Genomic DNA, 25,907 nt, shown 5'->3' with positions numbered 1-25,907 from the left:
ATTAGACTTGAGAATATTTTTCAAGTTCATTCATGAATGGTTAGAGAGATAGATGACATTTTTCTTTAAATTTACCAGGAGGTAATTCTATCCCATGAAAAACAGATACACTTACCCAAAAGAGGGGTCATTTCTGAAAAAGAGAAAATACGATGAAGAATATACTTTACCTGGGTGATCAAAACCATCTCCATAGCTTCAAATACCCCCACACACTCCTCACTCCTTAACTGATAGCAAGTGTCAGCTTTTTGGCTTAATTTCCACATCCATTTACACACTAGATATTTTAATTTGCATGACCTACAAGCTAGTCAAACTCCACACAGTAAAAAATTCTAAATGAAATTGCAGGAAAATATTTCCTATTAAAACTTAAGCTACTGGGGTTTACTTAATTACAATTAGCAAGTGCTCTAGCCCAGATGCTTCTGGTGTGATTATCACAGGTAGACTGAAAGGCCACCTGTGTGTGGCATTTCTGCCCCCATTACATCACTATGAAAACCAGTGAATGACCAGGCCAGCTCCAGATCATCCCATTATTTCCAATTCTGATTAATACTCCCTTGAGGTATAATAAGCTGCCATTTTACTGCCTAAAATGCATCCACCCATATCTGCCATGCAGAGGCAGAAGGCAAACGCCAAAACTGCAAGAATGGAGACAAGACATGAACAAGTGCAATTGTTCTGGGATGACTCAGATTAGCCTGGTGTTAATAGAGGAGGGGGATCTGCATAGCCTCACTTGTTATCTAGAAACAGAATTTGAAGAAATATTCAATGTGTCAAGCAACAAAAAAAAAAAAAAAAGCAATTTTGCATTCATGTTCTTAATCAAAAAGTCTGGATGCCATCAACTCAAATTTCATGATCTGAAATAAGATTTTTTACCATGTCTCAATCTGTACATTCAACTCTAGCAAACCCATCAAATACAGCCCTAGAATTTGCTCTCCAGAACTTTATTTGCCACAAGGCCATATGCTTCTGAGGAAGTGCCTTATTCTTCCCCTGGGACTGACCACAATCACAAAGCCATTCTGAGAAGGCTAAAGCCCATCTCTTTCTTCTAAAGGTCACTTCTCCAGACAGGCCCCCTGACAAGGCTTAGTGCCTGGCACACCCACCACAGGGTCCCTGTGTCAATGACATCAAATTCTTCCTGTTGTGTCCCTCACATAGACCCTGTTATTTTTCTTAATTCTTTCCCAGATTTTATCCCATTTGTTTGTCATTCACAGATTATTTCTGTGTTTATCTCATTAAAATCTCCTCCAATGAGGATATAAGCTTCATGCCTATAGGGACTAAGTCAGCTGTTTCTTTCCTTCGATAGTGCATCCCTTGAAACTCACACAAGATATAGACTGAAAGGTGATTGATTCAATATACAAACAGTTTTTAATCCTTGTGTGACATAGTCCAAGAGAATTAAGACTCTTCAGGAAAATTAAGTCATAAAATTGCATAATACAGAAGCTGAAGGGGCCCTAGAAATTACTTCTACCTATTCATTTTTTTAAGTAAAGAGACTGAGGCAGAAAGAGGCAGAAAAGAGACTGACTTGGGCCCAGAAACCCAAGTTACCTCAGCTAGTTGGTGGCAGAAGCTAGACATGTGGGGCGCAGTTCCAGTGGGTTTTCTAAGAAAGCATTCTACTCTCTGATATGTGTGAAACCCATGTGGTTCCTACAGCTCTTCCAAGTAGAGGAGTCTCCTGGGCAACAATTTGAATTGCTTTTAAACGATCGAGTGGGGCCAATTGAGAACACTCAGCTCCTTCTGTGAGAAATGTTGAAAATGCAGACTGATGGGGAATCTTAAAGCAGCTCCTGTTTTACTGTGCATGATGGTCCAGGACTGACTCACAGCTCTGTCTGGACTAGAAAACATGATTAATTTGAAATGTTAAAGTTATGGGTTTCAAAACTACCAATTCCACAATCTCGTCTCCGGAGGGACGGGATCACTTGAAGTTTAAATGAAAGCTACGCTGAAATGCGGTGAATACTCACAATTCCAGTTTCATCCATCACCACGTTTCTACATTTACTCTACCCATCAGCCTCATCAAATCACGCTTTGTGATCCCTGGAATGGATCAACCATATTCTATTTCAGATCTTTTGCACATGCTGCATTTTACCTGGAATTTCTTCTTAAAATGATCATGCCACCTTCTTTGTCTGGGGAGCTCACACTCAAATCCCAAGTTGAAAATCACTTTGTAGCAGAGAACATTCTGCTTTCTGAAGACAGAATTAGTGTCTTTCCAACTTCACTGCATGGCCTCATGTTGAATATTTATTTTTATTTGATAACCATGCCAGAGGACTTTTCCATGGTGTCATGAAATAAGCCAAACATAAAGAAGTAATATAAGGAATGTCTGTTCTCAGAAAATATCCAATTTTTATTTTTTTTAATTAATTATTTATTTATTTATTTATTTATTTATTTTATTTATTTATTTTTTTTTTGCTTTTTAGGGCTGTGGCATCTGTAAGTTCTCAGGCTAGGGGTCCAATCGGAGCTACAGCTGCCAGCCTATGCCACAGCAATACCAGATCCAAGCCTCTTCTGTGGCCTATACCACAGCTCACTGCAATGCCGGATCCTTAACCCACTGAGCGAGGTCAAGGATTGAACCCTCGACCTCATGGTTCCTAGTCGGATTCGTTTTTGCTGCACCACGATGGGAACTCCAGAATTTTTAAATTCCCACTTTTTGAGATAAATATTTATGTGATATCATAACCTTTGATATGACAAATGCATATCAATTTTATGTCATGACAACTGACCATTAACTTTTAAAAGAGAGGATACCTGAGCACCACATGAGTGTAATTTATTCTGCAACAGATGACAAAATCAAATAGATTATTTTGCTGTGCTTCTGCTAGGCACCCACATACAAAATGATTCTGAAAGAACGAATAAACTTGTGATAACAGCAACATCATAACTAAGCTCATTTTGTGGACTGAGCTTGTCAAGTGATTTGTATATGAGCTTTGCAATATAGATAAGCTTATCACTTAAGGTCACTTCAAAATAATTAAATGGGAATAATCATTTATCTCTGGTTAAAATTCTAGGCTTTATTTCCCAGCTATTGATTCAAATGACAGAATAAAATAAAAAATGTGTTTTTTTGAATAAACCACAGAGCTTAAAAGTAGTAGATCATTCATTTTTTTTTTAATCCCTGGGGAGTGAATATATATTTTCTCTTATAACTGGTCTAGTTACTGGTAAAAGAATTGCAAATCAATCAAGGTGTAGGTATTGCTCTTGACTCCCCACTTCAGGGTGATTTTTTTGGAGTAAAATCTGCTTTGGGTAAATTTTTTATCCCCTTTGTTTTCAAGATTACATCATGCAGCTTTCCATCACATGCATTTTTTCTTTTTTACTAACTAAACAAAGCTATTCTCTGATATGCCCAACTGCATTTTGTCAGAGAATACATGCCCTCAGAATGATCTCATCTACAAGGACTTATTATCTCTATCATAATGCTTCACAAATCTAAATATCCTGGGCTTAGGTCTCCCTCTCTTGAGCTCCAATTTTAAACGATCATCTCCCTATACCTAGATATGGATTCTGCACAGGCATCTTAAACCCAACAGATCTAAAACCAAACTGATTACCTCTCATAGTTCCAAATTCTATATTCTCTCTTCAGTGTTCTGTTATCCCTTGAGTTCATGTCTTTCTTCAATCCAGAAACTTGAGAATCTCATTAATGCCTTCCTTCTTCTTTTGCATTCTTGTATCTTATCAGTCAACAAATTCTCTTGCCCAAATATAGTTTGAATCTGCCCATTTTTTTTTCTCTTCCCACTATGGATACCTGAGATCCTGCTCCTAGCCATCATTCTTTTATCTGATATTTGTAAAATATGTGTGATCCCTGTCACTTCTCTCCCTTAAATTACTATAGCAGCCTCCAAACTGGTCTCTAGGCCTTTGGTTTTTCGTAATCCATCCCAATTTCCTCACTCCAACCAAAGTCATCTTTCAAAAACCCATTTCATTATGTCATGCATATGCTCTTCTCTCATTCCCCAGAGTCCAGATTATTTTGTAAGAATAGACCAATACCCAAATGTCAGTGGCTTCACCAAGTGAAATATTATTTTCCATGCATACGGCATGTCTAATGTGGATCAGCAGGGGTGCTCTATAGTCACCTGTGCTCAAAGGTGATGGAACTTCCATGATCATTGGCTCAATGTGGCTTTAGGAAGATTGTAAGTACTGATTTGTAAGTAAGACTTCTGCATGGATGCAAAGTATGGCACTTCCACTCACAACGAATTGACTAGAGCAATTCCATGGGCATCCCTAACTTCAGAGTGGGTGAAGTACAGTCTTCCCAATGCTGAAGAAAAGAGAGGCAGAATATTTATGAATGCATTAAGGATTACTACAGCTTTATATTACAGTTGGGATAAAAATCCAAACGCTTTGACATAATTCTAAAGGTCTGGACATCCCTCTGCAGCTACTTTTCTTGCCATGTTGTCTTCCGGCTAAAAGCTTTCACAATTCTAGTCTTCTCTCAGGCCCTTGAATATATAACAGTCACCATCCTGCATGCTCTTATTTTGACTAGATTCTCTTTCCTTTCCTTAGCCTGTTCAGCACTTAATCCTCACTCCAGTTTTACTATAAGAAGCATGTCTACCTTCTACCTTCTTCATTGCATGCATGCATAGTGTATCCTGGAATATTCTCTTCTCATTTTATTGCTTGTTTAATTGTCCAATCTTACTCAACTAAAAGTTAAACTCATAATAGCAGGGACTTTATGTGCATTCCTGGATTCCACTGTATTCTTATAGACTGTCCCAAAACCTGACAAAAAGTGGGTACTTATTAAACTTTTTGGGGAATACATAGCATTTCTTAGCTAGTATTTTTTTTTTTTTTAACCAGGGTAATTTCAGAATCAGACATGTAGAAGACCCAAGTGAGATGCCTTGAGGTCAAATTATTGGAAGTATCTGACTCTAAAAGGAGCTTTTTCCTAGGACTTTACAGGAAGACAATAAAGGCGGACCTTCTGAATATAAGAATCTTTAAGTCAACATTTAAATTCAATTAAAGTTAAGGTCAATTCAGCAGCTACTTTTCTCTCATTTATGATAAGTCCCTACCAATTTCTTTGCATGAAATTTAGTTTAGCACATATGTTTATTCAACAGTCATGAATTCATTCATTCATTCATTTAGCAAGTTTATTGAGTGACTACTATTGGGAATGGTTCTAGATACTGAACATACGGGAGTGAATGAGTACAGGCCCAAATTCCCTGTTCTTAAGCTTCAGGGAGGAAACTCACAATAAATCAACAAGTAGGTGATGTTTATACTATGTTTAATAGTGATAAATATACTTTGAAGATCAAGTAAGTGAAAAAGTCTTTGGGAGATGCCAGGAATGAGCAATGGGAGTGCATTTTAAGTAGGATAGTCAGGGGAAAGCCCTGCACCAACTGGTCCAGAACTTGAAGGAGGAGCTAGAATGAGCTACCATACCTCAGGGAAGAGATTTTAGGCAGAAGAGACAGCAAGTCCCCCGAGGTGAGGTTATGCCTCACATAACAAGGGGGATGGTAGGGCTGGATAAGAAAAAAATAGTGACTTACTTCATTTTGTATGAGAATCTCTAGTTGTGTCCACATTGCTGCAAATGCATTATTTTGTTCTTTCTTATGGCTGAGTAGTATTCCCATTGTGTATATGTACTACATCTTCTTAATCTACTCATCTATGGACATTTAGATTATCTCCAACAAATACCATATGATAGGACTTCATATAGAATCTAAAATATGGCACAAATGAACATATCTACAAAACAGACTCACAGACATAGAGAACAGGTGTGGTTGCCAAGGGGGAGGGAGTGGGATGGACTGGGAGTTTGGGGTTAGTAGATGCAAACCATTACATCTAGAATGGAAAAGCAATGAGGTCCTACTGTACAGCACAGGAAACTATCCAGTCTCTTGGGATAGACCATGATGGAAGATAATATAAGAAAAGGAATGTATATACATGTATGATTGGGTCACTCTGCTGTACAGCAGAAACTGGCACAATGTTGTAAATCAGCTATACTTTAATGATAAGAAAAAGAAAGAGTAGTGAAGGAGAGGCTTGTGTTCCTTGCAGGGGACTAACCCAGTAGGAAAGTACAAACAGCAGTTGTGGGGAAGTGTTTTGTTGAATAACCTAAGACAAGAATGAAATGTGTTCCTTTCGAAAAAAAAAGATGTAGATCTTGCATTTCCTACTTGTGAGTTCTGAGCAGTCCAGTTTGGTACTTGTTTCACCCTCTCTAGAGAAGACAATAAGCTGACTGGCTGAGGTCTTTGTATGACCACACTGGCATTGTAAGTCAACTTAATCCAACTCCATTTTCTATGTTCTCATCTCTGCATATGTGTTCCTGCCTCCCTGCCTTCACTCCTGGCTGGACATTTTGATATTTATGAGAGCAAATTCAAAATCAGAGTTTAATTTGAGTGAGTTCATTCGTTGATGACATGAAATGTTTCCTTTGCAATCAGAAGTAGGTTCCGTCTCAAACTCAAACTTGACATTTCAATTTAAGCACAATGATAATGGCTTCCATTTATACAGGCACATTTCTCCAGAAGTATGCTAAAGTGCCTTCACAGTTATATATATAGGCAATCACATCACCCACTACTAAAACACAGTCATGTCTAGCAGGGCACATGGTCATTGTTTAATAACAAACAGTAACGTAATAGGAAATAAAGAGAAATACTTCAACAAACGCCATAGCCAAATACGACAGGTAGGAAAGAGTGTAGATTAAGAAGCCAAATGTGCCTCAAGTTGGGAATAAGCCAGGATCCCTTGGTTAAAGCCTGAATTTCTACAAAACATGCTATCTCATATTTAGTGTATCTCAGAGGGTCCAGTATTAATTTTCCCAGTGTCACCCAAGCCTGTTTTACCACTGAAGCATAAAGGTAGGAACCAGCTATCCCACTGGGCCTACTGAACAGGAATACTTCCTAGATGTAATCCAGTGCACTTTTACTGCTACCCCCAAACTTTCCTTGTAAAAGTAGAGTTAAACTGATGCAAATATTCTTTGAAAATACAGAGCAACCAAAGGAAAAAGCCAGTATTCCTCAAATGCTGACCCATCAGATCGTTGCCTTAGAGTCACCAGAGTTTAATAAATGTCCTGATTCATGGTACCCATAGCAGACCTTCTCAATCAGATTATTCAAAAGTAAAACCCAGGAACCTGATTTAAACATGCTTCCTAAATAATGCACATGCACCAGTTCTGACAGGTTTGGATACCACTGGCCCAACTAGGATTCAGAAGTGAATTCATGGCCATAAAACACGCATGACGAGAAGTGGGAGAGATCACGTTAACATGGGCATTTAGGAGAAGAAGTCCTCAAGGCTCTTTTTTCTTAGGTACCTGCCTGCGGTTGGGGACTTGAAATCTAGTTCTCTGTGAGCTGCAAAACCATTCAGAATAGACATTCCAAGTCTGCAGATGGAGATTTCAGATCCTGTATAATCTAATGCTCAATTTACAAAATTGGAATCTGAGGACAAAGAGGTCATGTGACTTGACTACGTCTATAAGAGGAATTTTTTTTTCTATATTGCAATGACCTTTCTACCAAAGCAATACATTTCCAGCCTGAGGGCCTGAACTGAAAATGCCAATTGGATTGTGGTTGTTTTCAGTAATTTTCTCATTTCCTTCTCATTAACTATCTGGTTCACCCCTAGCAACAGTCTTATATCCCTTCACATTTTGATTTCTTTCTCTTCTGCTTATTTCTTTACATTCACTTGGTCCCTGTTTCAATTAACATCAAGTGAACAACAATTGCAAATCATTTTTTTGTTTCTTCCAAGTCATTGCCAGGTAACAGGTATGTGATGTTGTCATATAATGCAAATAATATGACTTCTGAAATCTAGAAAACTATGCCTAGGTCACAATTGTGACGTTATTTAAATTTAGGCATAAACATCATTTATTTATTGCAAATTATTTCTTAAGCATCTGCTATATCCTTGGCATGGGTTGGTGCTGGTAGCAACAACAGCTATGTTTCTTCCCTCTTGGACATCATAGTTGTGGAAAAGATAGACATTAAAACAGAGAATTAAATTAATAATTGTGGTAAGAGGTACATATGGGATGCTGTGGGCTAAGCATATCTAATATAGGGCAGGAAACCTACTCAGGGAGGGAGGGGGTTCAGGAAAAGCTTCTTCAAGGAAATGACTCCAAAGTAGAGATCAAAAAGTTCACTAAGAGCTGGCCAGGCAGAAGAGAAGCATGAAAGAATGCAGTCGTCAGCTCAAAAAGGGCATGCGAACTTCCTGAGATGGTGAAGAAGCTGAAAGATCAGTGTGAGCAGAGCTCGAGCAGGAGAAGAGCAGGACATAATCTCAGAAGAGAGTGGCCGAGTATAATGCTGCAGATATTACTGAGTAAAAAATGGACATAATCCAACCTGCCACCAGGTGATTGCTGACATCAAGTAATTTTCAAGAGAATTTGAGAGAAACCAAAATGACAATACTGTTAACTGCTATGCAAATAAAAAGTATTTTTAAAATTCCATAGTGTCATATACAAACATGATGTTTCCTCCAGAGAAAGGTAGTTTAAATCCAGAGATTTTTCCAGCAGAATAGAAGATTAATTCCTATTTAAACAAATCTGGATGGGTATCATCTCTTTCTGCCTTCCCTCTTCAAAGGAATCAGGAACAAAATTTGAACTTGGGCATGTGCATGTGTGTGTGAGTATTTGATTTAGCAAGTCATTTGCAAAGTCTTCAGAATGACTGCCCAGTACCTATGACCTGACTAAAGCCATTCGAGGGCTGAACTAGTATCTTATAGCACTGGATTCTGATTTTCACCATATTCCACAGGACACCACCGTGGGCAGACCCCCTGATCCCATGACTATTTGGCTAATTGGATCATTCTTATCACAGATAATTTGGACTCTCAGAACATGTCTACTTCAAACAGTCAAAAGTGTGGTGCAATAATCAACTTCCAGTTTGATAAACAAGGAGGTAATGAGAAAAAATAATGATTAGATTTTAGCTCAACATCCTTATAAGCTGGTAATCATTAAGGAGGCATGATCTCCTTCAGAGTCAGTTATCCATCCTCAGCGTTAGGAGAAAGAAAGAACTTTTAAGGATCTTGGTCATTAATAAACTCTTAACACATCAATACTATAGAATGAACTGTTTTCGCATTCAGTGAGTGAGGTAACTTACCCCCTGCATTCAAAATGTTTTCCTCTGGTGTGGCCATGGGAAAAGCAAGACATTCTAACTTCTATTTTCCACTGGTGTGAATCTTCAGATGTCCACCTTTACTGCCTTCTCTTTAGCCACATACACACCAACTTGTCAAAATGAACTTTAGATTTTTTAGGGATTTTTTTTTTTTCATCTACAGTGAACTTGGAAGAAGGGGAATCTATCTGATGCATATGAAAAGAATGATCTCTAAAAGAACTGGATCTTTCAGGACAGTCAAAGACACAAAAAAATCATACTTTCAATGTTTGTTTCCCTGAACTACCACTGGTCTCACTAAATAATAAATTTAGAGAGAATAAATTCCCCTACACCGAAGAACTAATTGCTGCCATCTATAGTTTTCCTGTTCTGTTGGGCTCTTTTGGAAAATATTCTAGATATTAACCTAATGGGTTGGAAAGAGACACATTGAGCTTATCAATTAAATGCTGAAGGTCAATTCCTGGCCTTAATGGATACTCTCAGAATATTATAGTAAGTTAGGAGTAGAACAAAAGAGAGTCAACTCATAATGTCCATAGTGGTTCTATTTGGGCCATAACTTGCAAATGAGCCAGCACAATTGGATCCCTCCCTAATCCTCCTGGATTACCTCCCACTAATGAGGTAAATAGGTAATACTAACCAATCACTATCACTTTGCTACTTTGCTAATGTTCACATGCAAGTTTAGTCCTATTAGATTTTTATCTAGCTTGTAGACTAGCTCATCTAGCATAGCTAATGAGTTTCTTTTAAAGAAAAAAAAAGCCTCGACTTAAATATTCTTTCCCTTTGAGCTATTACCTAAAACAGCATCTAACAGCTATTAGAACTTGTCAAAGGAGTTTATAGTAATGATTTCAGTATAAGAACCATCTTGCATCCCAATTCACAGCCCCAACTGCTTAATACTTACTTCTGATGTATTCTTCCAGTACTTTAGGATAATATAACCACTTAATGAGTCATGTTGAAAATCCACACTTAAAGCAATAACACTCAGAGACCAAAGAGATTGAAATAGCATCTGATAGTGAATAAAAGGCCGACTGATACTATTTATACGCTCCAGTTGACTCACAACCATCACAATCACCAGGTGAGAGTAACTACTAAAGGAATCCTGGTTGTGTTCTCTTATCCAATCTTACATTATAGTAAAAAGGCCTGAAAACATACTCTGCTAGAAATGAAATTTTATCAGAGACATCGGAAGTTGAGTGTCTCTATAATTTCAGGTTACATAAGAAGGAACACTTTTCTCCAGTATTTGTAGTATAGACTCAAGCAAGAAATCAAGTCAGAAAACCTAAGTTCAAAGTCTGATTCTGCCACTACCTTAGGCACATGATCTTGGAAAAGGAACCTCATCTTTCTGGACCACAGTTTCCTCATCTGTACACTTTTGATAATAATAAACTATTTCATGGTTGAAAGAGTGAGAAAGTATGAGAGAGAAAGTATCCTGTGAGGATCTCTAGAATTTCTAAATAGAAGTTGGGTAACATAGCTGAGTCATTTATCATGCCTTCAAAAACTCCCTGTGGGGTACAATGTAGATATAATTTGCACCTGTATAATTATTTCAAAATATGCCCAGCAATTCTGACGCCCATGATGTATTTAAGTCTCAGTTTACATAGGGCATTACAAACTTAATATTATCCAGCCAGGACAAAGGCTTTGATATGGGGAAGACCTTGTGAGTTAGGGGAATGAAGCGGATGCCAATAGGTCAGAAATGTATGCAGGAAAAGGTCAATGGCAGGAACTGTGTTTGGAGAGACTGGGAGGGGACCAGATCAGGTCATGTCTGCCAGCCATGACAAGCAAACGGGATTTATTGGCAATGGGAAGGTTTAAGTGGAAGACTGATGTGATCTTGATTACATTTTTAAAAGATTTGGCTACAATGTTAAGATTGTAGCAGAAAGATCAAGGAGATAAAGAGTTAAGAGAAAAGAAGCCCACTAGGAGGTGATTTTAATTAAGACAATGACCTGTATGTACAAAGATGGTGAGAGAGAGATGGCATGAAAGAGACAGTCCCAAGGGATACTGTGAAATTAGAATGAGAAGAGAAGGGAGTAGTATTGAAGACAAAGGTGAAACGGGAATTAGGAAATAAACTCCTAGGATGATACTTTTTCCAGAACCTTCCATCTATTTCAATTCTCCCTACCTAATTCTCATTTCACCTCCCTACTGTCACAAAGGAGCTCCATGTCCCCACACTGACATGACCCTTCCTGGAATGGCTCTAGTATTTAACGCTGGCCTCATTCACTGGGCCTCTCTTTGACAATTTACTCTGTGCTAGAGTTAATCAGCTCTTGTGCCCATTATCCTGTAATTAGATTGCAAACTGCAAAACTCTGATCATCATAGCACATGAACGTATGTTTTCTTATGAAAACTGACATTTTAGAACTCTCCCTGTGATATGATGCAATGCTACTGACAGTTTCTCAGGAGCACTTGCTTTACTTTCTTTTTATCCTGTTGCCCTGCCCCCTTGTCCTCCCACCTGAGCCTCTTGGAGGGCAAGAAGAATGAAGGGCCAGAGAGGTGAAATTCAAACCTACTTGTGACATGTAAACAGCCTCATCAGCTAATGGCCTTGAAAGCCTTATAATTAAGGCACACTGGCAAAGTAAACAGACAATTAGCTTGTCCTGTTGGGGTGTAAACAAGAGGAGAATCCAAACATTTACTGGAAGAACTCTTTGGATAGGGAACGCCTCTGGGGCAGGGTTTTATTCTCCTTCTTTATTGTTGTAACAACACAATGCAGGGTGCTTAACCTAAGGTTTGCAGGAATGAATGAAATGAATGAAGCAAAGAATGAGTCAAAGTTCTCCTCCACTGCATTGATCATGGCTTCAGAAGTGTGCATACAGATCTCCTTGTCTGCACTGCTGTGGATGCATTAGCTAAACAACTTTAAGATGATATATGCCAGACTGAGTACATTTGTGTTCGTCTCCACTTGCATCCACAAAAATATATCAGCAAACCAGAGGCTCGATGTTTCAAATCTGAAATGATGTGGCTCTCGTTTGGCCATAGTTTATTTTCAAACACGCTGCATCTGCAGAATGCTGGGTAATGATGATGAAAGCCCTTTCAGAATAATTACAATCCAATCATTTAGCACTGAGCCCCTCTGAAGCTCACTGTCACTTGTGGGGCGCCTTAGAAATTAACGTCTCTTAACCACAGCAGGGAAAGTACCATTGCAGTAACTTACTGTTGTATATTCCAATAATGAGAATTTGAATGATGAAGTGTGATAGCATCAGCTGGCCTTGGCTCATCTGTATTAATAATTGATCATCATAATCCGTCTTAACCCCTCCTTGGCCTCTTTTTCTCCAGCTATTTTTTCCTTAAGGGCAAAGTTTTTATTCTGCAATCTGTAGAAATTTATCTTAATAGTGCCTCATTCATGTCAAGAATATTGGTTTGCACTGGGTCCTACACATTTTTATTTTAAATTGGGGAAGACATAGCTAAGCCACAGCTCCCTAGACCTCCAGCTTGCCTGGTGTTTTTTTATAACTTACATTGAGTATAAGATAATCTCCGTTGCATGCTAAGAGCCTCTTGTGGTCTCCTGACTTTATTTTTGCCAAAAATCTTTCCTTGCTCTTTTATTGGCTTTAGACTTGACCAATTATGGCAGATGTCTTTTTGCCCGATTAAATGGGGTCCTTTCCACCCTGAAGCCAATTTAACTAAGTCCATCTGTCTTTCAGCCTGCTGATCATCCCTAAATCAGAGAGAAAATCAAAAGAGGATACCAGTTCCTATCAAGAGAGACAAAATTTGTAATGACCTTGTCAAACCGTGAATAAGTTAGCCTCATACAGAACACACTGCTGAGACGTTTGGTCATGCTCACCAGAGGGTCTAACAGGAAAGGTCTAACAGGGTGGCTAATAAACTGAGCTCTTCAGTTTAAACCTTAAGGGGCTGCTACACTGGAAAGGGGGAACTCTGGAATGAGTAGTTAGGTCAGATGAGTCCTGGACATCTCCTGCCTACCTTCTGCATCATGCACAGCAGCTCCACCTTTATTCATTTTATTTATGATGCATAAAATATATTTGAAAAATGGTTCTGAAACCTCAGAGACATAATCACTTGCCTGGGGCATGGACCCTGATTTTGGAATCAATTATGCAAGTTTAAATCTTCTATGGCATCTCTTTGCTGTCTGACGTTGGAAATGACATTTAACTTCTGTGTCAAAAGAAGACATTAACCTCTAATAGCACATCCAAGTCTATCTAAGAAGACAGGTAAAATCTGCTTCCCTTATATACTTGAGACCAGGTCCTTTTCATTTGTCATTATCTTGGATCACCGCCATATGGGGCACCATTCAATGCACTCACTTCTCTACTTTACCATCAAACTATCAGATGTCTTCCATGGACATCCATCTAAAATAACTCTATTCCATGATTCGTTAGCCTTCACCTTGGTATGTTTACTTCCTCAGTAAACATACCAAGCACCCTTCCAGTCCTGTCAACAAAGCAATACAAAAGACAAGTCCCTGATCCCCTGAAGCTTACATCTAAGAGTGAAAAGACAACAAATGGATGAATAATACACATTAATGTTAGCAAGTCAGGTACTGAGGAAGTAAACATGCAAAGGTGAAGGCTAACAAGTCATGGAATAGTGCTATTTGTTGAAAGGACTGGAATAGTGCTTGGCACGTGGCAGGCATTCAGTATCTATTTCTTCAATGAATGAATGATCATCCCTTATTCCAAAAAATAATTTAAGAAGTGGTCATAGCCAAATAAATAAGACAAAATAAAAAGGGTTTTAGATTGCTTGATGAACACTGGATTCTACTACTGTTGTTTGTTAGCTCACTGGGTGATATTTGGCTAATCAGTTTATGACTCTGGACTTATTTGGACATACATATACCTGTGGAGTTCGGGTGCTGAAATTACATGATTATGATTAGATTAAAAATACGTGCCGTTATTCTTCCATTTTTCATGTCCTGTCCTGCATAATCTCCTCAAAAGTGGCTGAAACCTGTGACTTACTTCTAACCCACAGAATATCGCAAAGGTGACAGAATGTACGTAGCTACATAAGATTATAATGGCCCTCTTTCCAGGAGACTCCCTCCCTTGATGGCTTTATAGAAGTAAATGGCCGTGTTGGGAAGGTTCATGTGACAAGCAATTGAGAGCTACCTTCAGATCCACAGTCCACAAGGAACTGAATGCTGCTATCAACTGTACAAATTAGGAAGTACATCCTTCCCCGATCCAGGCTCATAGGAAACCTCAACCCCAGGAAAGACCCTAATTGCAGCCTTGTAAGAGAAGATCCTGGAGGGGAGGATCCATTTAAGTAATGCAGGACCCCTAATTCACAAAAACTATACATAATAAATATATGTTGCTTCAAGTCACTGCATTTGTACTAATATAGTCATACAACATATGTAAGTAATACAGATACAAAATATCCCCTATGCTGTAATGACAGGTTTATCAAATGTACTGAGCCTTATACCAATGAAGGGGAAGGGGCTAACTATTCCTCTGAAGTCAGGGTTTCTATTTTGCAGAGCCCACTAAAGGATTAAACTTCATGAAGACTTGAAAAATAACTGATGCTTCACTTGGCTACATATTTTCACCACTGCACTAAAATGATGTAGGTAAAGATGTATTTCAAACATAGTTTCTTTTTTTGCTTTTCCATTTTTTCCCCCCTTACACACCCCTCTGTCCCTCTTGCCCCAACTTCATTTCCCAAGGTATTACTCCTCCATCAATTTTTTTCTCTTTAGGTTAACAAAACAAATCACATTGTGTGAACATGCCCTTTGCAAACTGCTCACCAATGTAAACACTATTTAAATTAGCCTTGTCAGATCATGGCCTGATCTTTTCACAAATGCCGACTTGACAAAATATACACCGCCAATAAGTAATCATGATCTAACTATTAAAAAATGTTACCATTAATTAGTCCACATAGATGAAGCCATTCAAAAAAAAATCAGAACTATTAACATTGCACAAAATGTCAATTTTCTCTGTGTCTGTCAAGCAGGGTATGTTTCTGAGAATGGAAATATGTGGGAACAAAGGTCCAGCCAGAAAATAGGCAGATGTCTTTTCGTTTTTGACTTCAGTAAACTTCTCTGGATAAATAACCCCCACCCCAAAAAAAGCACATTACAACTTACCAAATAGCAAAGGGACAGCGATATGACTTAGAGATACATGCCTACATATTTTTTATTTCCATGAAGTCAGATGCAGAATATATGGATCATATCAGAAAGAGTTTATGCTGTATGGAATGGAAGGGAAACTTAGATGGACAATGGAGTAGGCAAATGGCATAAAATGTGAAAGGCACGAGTTGGTTTGCTCAATCACTAAATCTCTTTACGCTTCCTTTCTTTTGTCTTCCTTTAAGTTAGAGAATACATTAAATTAGAGAAGGTAAGGTATCATGTAGTATTTACCAAGTTCATCCTCAGCATCAAAGCTAATTTAATGAACAGAGGAGTTATTCCCTTTGGGGAAGGAAGAGAGAGGAAGAATGCCCCACCTACTTTTTGCTCAAGGACTCTTTGTAGATAATAAATAATCAATGAGGTAGTTCCTTCACCCTTCTTTCATTCTTTGATCTCTTCTAAAATTTCTCCTAATCTGTTGCTTTCTTTGCTCATTCAAGTCCCTTACAATGGGTAATTTCTGCAGTTCTGAGGGCTAATCCCAGTTTTGCCAGCATCTTGTAAATTATTTCAACCTGATAACATAACCAAGTCTCAATTTCCTAGCTTTTTCATGACAGTCCTTAAATTAGATAATGCTGACTTCTATAACAGAAGATTCCCTAGAATCACAGTGGCTGAACAAAATAAGTCTAATTCTTGTTCACCTAATGGTTTATTACACTATCCGTGGACAAAATTTTACACACAGCTTATTAATTAACTCCCTTTCATGTTGTGTTTCTGCTATCTCCCAGAGCCTCAGAGTCCTTCACTTCTAGCCAGCAAAGAAAAAGATGACAGAAGCCCTTACATTTCTTAACCATTTCAATCAAAGGGTGATGCCCATCAGTTCTGCTCAAATGCTAATGGTAGGAATGAGTCACAAGGCCAGCAATGCTCAGTAGCTCTAAGATGAGCAGCTACATCCATCAATAATCTGTACTATGAATAGGAAATACAAACCTTTGGTGAGCAGTTAATCACCTTCCCCCTCTGTAATAATACACTTTTACTACGTGAATCCTGTGTTCTAAGTTAAAATATTTTTTAAAAATGTGAAAGAATAACAGAAAAAGCATAGGAAAAAAGGCAATTTTTAGAGAATAAATCTCCCTGGAGTTCCTGCTGTGGTACAGCCAGTTAAGGATCTGGCATCGTCACTGCAGAGGCTTGGATAGCTGTTGTGGTGCAAGTTCTATTCTCGGCTCTGGAACTACTACATGCAACAGAGGTGCTCCCCCCCTGCAAAAAAAGAAGAAATCTCCCATACGGATTCCCATTAAATGCAGATATGAATATACACCTCAAACAGTCGACTTAAAAAATTCTTTGAATAAAGAATCAAGAGATAAAATGATGTACATGAAAAATTATCAATAAATAATTTCATCCTCTTAACCTCTGTTGAGGGCTGCAATTCTGGCTAACTAGAACTAACTAGAACAACTAATCCATTTTTTACTAATGATCTACTCTATGCAAAGTGCCATCTTGGGTACAGTAATAGAAATAAGGTGAATGAAAATAATTTATTAAGTGGATAAAATAACTCATTGAAAGAGAAAAACAACACTGATATAAACTAAAAATAGATGAATGCAAGACGCAAATATTTCCTTTAGGGAAAGTGGCCCCAAGGTCTTTTTTGGTGGGAATAAGAATTCCATCCAGGCCTTAGTACTTAGATGGAGTCTTCAGACATGAAGATGAGAGAAATATAAATATGTCTCTCTTCTCAAACTCAGGCCACCAGCCTCTTAATCTATTATTTATCCATAAAATGGACCAAGTGTAGTAAGTTTCTTCTTTCAGGAATATTAGGGAAGTGTGTATCTGTGTGTATATTTATTTTTCTATCATAGATTTGCTCAATTTAATTCTTTGAGCTCTCCACGTGCTCTGATTTGCTCCTTTAAACCAGCTTCCTCTTCTTCTTTTTTATGGGCTTTTAGAGTAACATTTGTCACATTTGCTCTATGCTCAAGTAATATTAACTCTGTGACATCTGTCAATGACAATTTTAATATTTTCAAAATGTACTACTCTCAGTTCAGAGCACCTCCACCTAAAGTCCACCTGAAGTTTAAAGATACATTTCCCTCAAGTGAAGTGTACCTGTTTCTCGATGATATGGAACATTCTATTCAAAGAGAGAAACATTCCTTAGGGTAGCAGCTAACTTTTGAGGAAACAACAGCAATGACAGCGTTTAAAAACAAGAATCCTTGTTAGAAATCAACTAGACTGGCTCGTTCATTTTCTAGATGAGGCATAGCAAAGCTAAATGTCTCATCTGAAAACATTCATCAACATAATAGTAGTGTGATGATGAGAACCTATATTATAAACTACAGGGACAATCCCTAATTTTTTGAGTTGAATCCATTAAGCTCCATTCTTAGGGTGCCCTCTGGGAGATTAAAGGGATAAGACCACACTGTTGAATAGAGGGGAAATCAATATTTGTTCACTGTTAATTACTAAGCACTTATCAGAAGGTTTCAATTTGGGTTGTTGCTATAAGAAATGAAAGAAAAGGTGAAATAAGGAATGCAAGGATTGACAGATTGACAGATGCATGGAGGGATGGGTGGTTGGATGGATGGGTGGGATGACCCATGTCTGTTCGCATTATTTTCCAACATATCTCAAGTTTTCTTTGAGACTGCAACTCAGCCTCACCAGGACTGACAATTTAATGCCAGGATCTAACTAGTCATTCAATGATACCAATTTTTAATAACTCCTGTCTCAAATCTTCTGCAGGTAGAAAATGAAATGTCTGATGAAACATCTTCATTATCTTGTGTCAGGTATAGGGGATTGAAAGGAAGATGCACAATAAAGGCTTAAAACTGATTTTCATTCTTCAACTGGAAATTCCTCTGTGGTTTCTCTGGCCTAAACCTAAAGAATAAGTTTTTGATCCAAAAGAAGGAATCTGTGTGATGGTAGTACAATTTTTTTCTGGGACAGTAAACAAGTTTCAGTTATATTTAACTTTAAGTGGTACATCTGCAATAAAGTAAGGATTTTTTGGTTGTCGTTTGGCAGTAGATTCATCTACAAATCTCTGTACACACCAGCCCCCTTCATGGATACAATATAAGACAACACTATTTTAGAAAATAAGCTCCTTAGCTGATAAAGAGTTATCTATTTCTATTTCTAAGAGATGCCTGAGGTGGTGGATCCAGACGCCTATTCTGACATTTGGGAAGATAGGCTTATCATTTTATTGGGCGCTGCAACCCAGCTGCGAACATGCTAAAAAAATAACTTTCAGAAAATAACTAGAAAGGAAAAGCTGTTTGCTTGTCCTACACATCATTGTGTTCTAGTCTCTAGAGGATGTGCAGGTGTGATGGTATTTCCCAGAAATACCTGCAAATATTTTTAGGGAAATCTGTAGCACTCCCCCAGAACTCCTTACAAGCAAAATACAGAAACGGAATTTTTTTTCTCCAAATGGAGATGGAATTTCCTTTCATTGACAGTAAACACTTCCTTCTGTTACCATGTGCCCTAGTAGATGATGAATTCTTCTGTCATCTCAGATGATTATTGTCCTCCTGGCCTCAAGCAAGTTACTTCTCTCAAGATTTCTTCTCATCAAACAACTTAAAATAAGGAAATCACTTAGTCACTCTAGGTGTTAGTTTTGAATAAGATATAATAATATCTATTTTTTGGAATGACAGTGATGTTTTATGAGTAAACAGCTCATTACAATGCCTGGTATACAGTAGGTGCTCAATAAATGAGAGCTGATATCACAATAAAATTCACCACCACTTCGACTATCACTGCCATTACTTCTGTTGCTGTCAGCATCACCAAGCATCTTAAGCACAAAACCATTCTACCATTTTTTTCTGTGAAAAAAAAAAGTTGGGTCGTATTTAAAATACATCATAATTCACTTATGGGAGTCTATGACAGAATACACAGAAATTAAAGAATAGTAAACAATTAGGTCAATTGATGATTCCGTAGATGATCGAAGAACTAAATTTATACTAGTCTTCCACTGCATATGCCTTAGCAGCTATCTGATTCCTAACGTGAAACATATTTATGTACTCTACTTCATTCTAAGAGTCTCTATTTATATCTTCATTTTTAAAAAAGTATTATGGTGGTGGGGGAGTGGGATGGACTGGAAGTGTGGGGTTAATAGATGCATACTATTGCATTTGGAGTGGATAAGCAATGAGAACCTGCTGTATAGCACAGGGAACTATATCCAGTCACTTTTGATGGAACATGATGGAGGATAAGGTGAGAAAAAGAATATATATACATATGCATGACTGGGTCGCTTTGCTGTACAGTAGAAACTGACATAACACTGTAAATCGACTATAATGGAAAAAAATAAAAATCATAAAGTATTATGGTGGAAATCTATATTACTATGAATAATAACTGCCATCCAAGTTAAAAGTGTAACTTCTCTATGTTATAATAGTTACCCAGGTATAATTGATAATAACCTTTCAATTCTTCAGAAAATGAAAAATAAGATGATGTTTCAGCATCTAGTATCAATGTCAACATTTGCAGGATTCAGAAAATGTCAATAAACACACTTGGAATATAACATGAATCATTCGCTTCAAGGAGAAAGTTATGCAAGCATTTGAGAATCTAACTACAAATGGAATCCAAACAAGAGGACAAGGGTAGCTCTTCTCTGCAAGATGAATCCTTCTAAAAAGGGTGTTTTAAACAAAAGATGTAGGGGGGAGTCATTGGAAATAAAAAATATGGCCAGATCTGGTCTATAGGAACAGTAGTCACGCTTCACTGAGGTCTTCTGCGAGATGATCTAGCTGCTGATACAGTGGTGAGGAGTGTGACTTCATTGATTCAATACAAGTCCCAGAGGCATAATCAGGAGACAAACATGTAGTTCTCACTTTACATAAGTAGAGCATAGAAGAAAGTTTCCTGGGCCCTCTGCGTTTACTCACCTCTTACATACATAGTTCCGTATTGAGTAAAATCTAGCACTCAGGTGTCCTGACTACTGTTTTAGTTATGTCATCCTTGGGTTAAAATTCCTTTAAAAAGGATAAGATACTAACGCCTTTGCTGACTGAAGGATTAAGTCTTGGTAAATTCACTCAACAAACAAAGGTTTCCTAAGTATGGATTTTACACCTTTGCATTGGCACTGACTATGTAGAAATAAAAAAGACAACGATGCTATACTGGACCCTACATGTGAATAAAGAATGGCTATATGTATATGTATAACTGATTCACTTTGCTGAAACCTGAAACTAATACAGAGAGCACTGTGAGTCAGCTACACTCCCATAAATTTTTTTTTTAAAAAGATACAAACAGGAAAAAAAAGACAACTCTATCAGCTTTCATACATTCTGTAAAAGTATGAGACTTCAAAAAAAAAAAAAAGCAGATTTGAACAGTAAGACACAATTTTTAAAACAGTAAATCAAGAGATGACACCTCCCCAGTTTAGTCAATGGTTAAATTGTGTCTCCAAAAACCTAGGGGTTTTCCATAGTCCCACTAGCCTCAGATTTTAATGATAGTTTCTCCCTTAAGAAAAAATGACTGCAGCAGCTCCTGTGCTTGGCACTGAACCTCACCCTATAATAATCAAAAGCAGGAAGGGATTGGCAGGCCTCGGGTGTGTCTCTTTATCACAAAAGAAAAACTTTCTCATATATCCTCTTCTGTCTCATTGGCCAGGACTGGGTTACCTGCCAAGGTTTGGCAGCAGGGGACTCAGGGAGCTGACTGAACCACTGTGGTGGGACCTGGACTCCATTAGTAGGAACTGAGGAGGCTGGGGAAGGCTGTAGCACAACTAGCATAGTCTTGCCAGAACGTGATTCTTCTTCTGGACATACTGGCATAGTCACTGAACCAAATACGTCTGGTGTGCAAGTCTTTATCTCAGGAGGCAAAAATCAATAGGACTTCGTAGGTAAGGAGTTAGATAGGAATTTGAATTTTATTACAGGTGGAATGGGGACTTTTGGGATGGGTTGGTTGAACATTCACATGGGCTACAATCTATGCTAGAAACTTTCACTTGGAACATTTTATATAATTTCTTATAATCTTCTCGTGAACTCCTTTCCCCATCTCTGCCCCTTGCTTACGAAACTCCAGCTAGGCTGGCGCTCCTGTGATTCACAGACCACCCCCACCCCCCAAGACAGTTCCAGGTGCAGAAATTTTATACTAGCTGGACTTTCTCTCTGAAACACTTTTTCAGAGAGCTTGTGGCTGGCTCCTCAAAATTCAAACTTCAGCCACAAGTCACCTCCTCAGAGGTCTTTTCCAGAGCTCACAGATAAAATATACACACCCCTTACTGCTCAGTATTATTCTATTTTAAAGATGAGAAAACCAAGCCTCTGGGACCTACTCAAGATTATACAGCCAGCGAGCCTAACCCTTTTTGCTCATTTTCATTATCCTGTTTACATCTATGAAAATTATTACAAAGACTGTAGTATCTCTTTTGAGCTCCAACTCTTAATCCCTGCTTGATCGTCCACAGATTTCTCATTCCTGAAATAATTTATATATGTCAATTCTTTGATCTACTTAGCCAATTGGAATGTAAGTGCCACAGAGGTAAGGATGTGGCCAATCTCAATCTTGTTTATTGTCATGTCTTTAGTTCCTAGTGTTAAGATGACTATTAATAGGTGTTGCTATTTTTGAAGGAAGGAATATATGAATGGACTACTCTTAAATGTGCTGAAAATTAGAATATTTCTAAGGAGTGAAAAGACATTCCTTCTATAATAGAATGGGACTTTCCACTGGTGTTCAAATTCTAGCAACTCACGTCTGCTTTGTTGCAACTTGATGACTCTACGATTTTATCTGGTTCTGCATGTTTCAGATGATTTTTCTCTTATGGGTTCAGATGGAGACTTGTTCTTCTCCAGAGAATTTCTTTGGCATAATTTCTCTCTCTCTCTCTTTTTTTTTTTTTTTTTAATCCAGGTGGAGTTAATCTATCCAATCCCAAGGGAAAAAAGAAGCTTCCATCTGTATTAGCAGCCATGACTAAATATCAGTCTGTGCCTAGAGACAAAGCTTATTTTATCTAGGTAGCCATGTGAAATATTTCCAGAACAGAGTAATCACCATGCCCTGGGATTCAAACCATCCTCTTTCCTCCATCACCACCTAGTTTAATTGTACTGAATTGCTATTCTCTGTGGTCAAACCCCCTAGCCGCCCCCCCCCCACACACCTCCTCACCCACCGCCTCCCACCACAACTCTCTTCTTTTCAAACAAAGTATTTCCGGAATTTGCAAATTGTTGAATGATTTAACACTCTAATGTGGACCATTCAATTTGTAAAACTTCTTTCAAGTTGACTAAATGACTCAAAGAAAAGACTACTGAGGACATGTCCTGAGAAGGGAGCACACAGAAAGCGGGAGGAGAATTGAGGAGATGTGATGAAGAAAATCAGTGGAAAATCCAGAATTTCCATATATGGAACTTATCTAGGGGTAGCCATCAATTGCTTCCCTGCTGCAGGTTTTTTCCAAAAGAGCAAGATTACTTCTCAACATGAAAGTTAATTTCAGGTATCCTAGAAGGGGGGGGGACTAAAGGAGATTTACAAGGGTTACAAGACTAAGATCTTTCTTTCCCCACAACGTGGCCCCATTACATCAAGCTCCCCTGGGTTCAAAATCTACCTCCTGCGAGGTCTGCGTGGTGGGGTGAAAAGTTTAAATGGTTGCAAATACCTGTAAGACAAAGCCAAAGATTCCAAAGATTTGACATGTGCCGAGTAAGAATCTCTATTTAAGGAAAATGAACAGTAGCTGAAATTAACCTAGAAGATGCCTCTTCCTGTTTGGAACCAGGGGAGGCGCCTGTGTTTCTAAAAGCGATCACAAGGTGACACCTAGTGGTAGCTTTAGGCTTAACCCTTCAGGTCCTGCTAAAAAATACCCAGTTACGAGGTTTTGAAAACCTCTGTTCCTGGGGATTCAAGTTCACTTCTGTGGGAGGAAAACGTGTTTATTTCATGAGAAAAATTATTGGAAAACACTCTTTACAATAAAATGATAAACTATAGTTTTGAAGATAATATCCAAAGTGATTTTTTTTTTCTGAAATAGAATTCTCTTCCTGAACAATCTCACCCCCAACAAACATCTGCCTATTTACAAATTTAAACACCTAAAGCCCTTTCTTTGGTATTCTAGCTGATAATTTTCCACTTTAAAAATTAATAAACATCTCAGAGAATATACACTGATTTTCTTTGACTTTAGCACTGGCAAATTTTCATGGGAAAAAAAGTTAATTATTCAAAAGTATTTATACAAAAATGAGCAATGCTGGTTTTCTTTGCTTTTATGCTTTTGGGGTGGGGGGAATGGGGGTGGTTCTAAATGGGGTTCTTCCTAGCACCCAGGATGATTTGGGTTGTTGTTCCACCTACACACCCCCCCCCCAAACTCCAGCAAATATAGTATAATTTTGAGTCCAAAGTGGGAAAAAAAAATTAGCTTTGACACTTGATACCCTGACACTTAACACCTCCCAGGAACCTCTCTGCCCCATTCTTGGCACCTGATCAACCTGGGCTCCCTCCAGAATTTGCTAATGTCCTCTCCCCTGGATGGTCCAAGACTTCATTCCCTCTCTATTCCCTAACTAATCTAACCAGTACTGATGGGCACATGAAAAAGCTCTAAATGCTGAGTTTAGAGATAAAATGGTCTTGTTCAAACTGGCTTTCTGTTGACATCAACTCTTTGTGGGGGGGGGGGGTTGTTTTTGTTTGGCACACTGAGTGCCAGTGGGGAGCACTGTAGAGAATTATTTGGATTTCCGACCATCTGTGTATTGTCCTTCTATACAGAATTAGTACTAGCTCACCAATTAATTAGGGAGCTAATTCTGCCACCCTCTCTCAAGTTTTAAGGATAAGCCTGAAAGTAAAGATTTTTGTATTAGCTATATAGTGATTTCCTTTGATTAACTGTCATTAGCTGAGTGTCCTCTGTGTATGAGGCCTGGCACTAAAATCACTTTTCATACTTTTTTTAAAAAAATGAATCTTCAAGAGAACCCTAACATAGAGCTCTTATCTTGCCTATTTTAGCTATAAGACCACTGTTATTTGGTGACTTTTCCTTAATGGCCTTCAGTTTGCAAAGAGCAGAGCTGAGATAGAAATGCTGTTGTCTCCAATATTATTTTCTTGAGCTTCTCTTCAACCGGCTCGAGTTTGAAATGGAAATTCTGTGGTGTATGGATGATGTTCCCCCAAACAGGTATTTAATAACAAACTGAGTCTCAGAGACTCCTACTATTGTGTCATATGCACACTTAGCTGATAATTTATCGAAGGAATATGATGTTGTATTACTTTGATTCTAAGTCACTGGAAATTCTTGCTTTGAGAACAGATTACTTTTATCAGCTTTTTGGGCTATGCTCACAAAGCAAAGCCTTATTTCTTCAGCAAGTCCTTAAGCTCAACCCAAGTCTGTTGTTTTAGCTTCCATCCCTTCTGTCTCATGAGAATGGGCTACAGACAGACACTTGAACGGACACAATGGATGGGTTACTGTATGCATCTGCCATTCTGAGAATCCCAAACACTTGAAAGTCCCAAAACAAAATTCCAAAACATGATGAATACAAACCTGTTAGCTTTGCAAATCTCATCTAAGACACTGAGGCAAAGACAGCTGCTCTGCTAACAGGGATTCAAATATTGGACAGCTTTAGATGTAGAATTACAATTATAAGCCTAAAATTTTGCTTAGAAGTAAATAAGAATCATTTATTTTTTAACAGAGGCCATTGGGCTTAGATTATTAATATTTTAAAAGTAAAGTTGCAAACATTTTTTTTCCCAATATATATGATATCCCACCAACCCACACCTAAAAACAGAAACTGAAAAGAATCTGAAAAAGAATGGATGTGTGTATCTGTATAACTGAATCACTCTGCTGACCACAGAAATCATGACATTATATCAACTATACTTTGATAAAACTAAAAAATGAAAAAACATTATTAAATTTAAAAATAAAATTTAAGAAAAATCTACCACCATCAAGGGAGTAGACTGTAGTAGTTAAGACTGAATCACCCTTAGGCCAGAATATCTGGTTACCATCTCAGCCACACAACTTCATGGGTCACCTCAGACACCACAATCACAGTTACTTCATTGGTGGAATGTGAGGCTTAAGGGCACTAATCTATGAGAAGCCCTGA

General features: G+C 38.1%; 1 protein-coding gene across 24 annotated transcripts in view; it reads right to left on the bottom strand.

The window, feature by feature from the left end:
- The window catches only part of LRRC4C (leucine rich repeat containing 4C), a 1,222,625-nt gene that overhangs the window by 953,863 nt on the left and 242,855 nt on the right, over window positions 1–25,907 (bottom strand). The window lies entirely within an intron of this gene.

The sequence above is a fragment of the Sus scrofa genome, chromosome 2, assembly GCF_054392235.1.
Source record: "Sus scrofa isolate SSC_HxYL_T2T_F1_AM1 chromosome 2, Sscrofa_HxYL_maternal_Yorkshire_Landrace_v2.0, whole genome shotgun sequence".
Taxonomy (NCBI): Eukaryota; Metazoa; Chordata; class Mammalia; order Artiodactyla; family Suidae; genus Sus; species Sus scrofa.
Note: the sequence above shows the minus strand (reverse complement) of the source record. Positions and strands in the feature narration are given on the sequence as shown.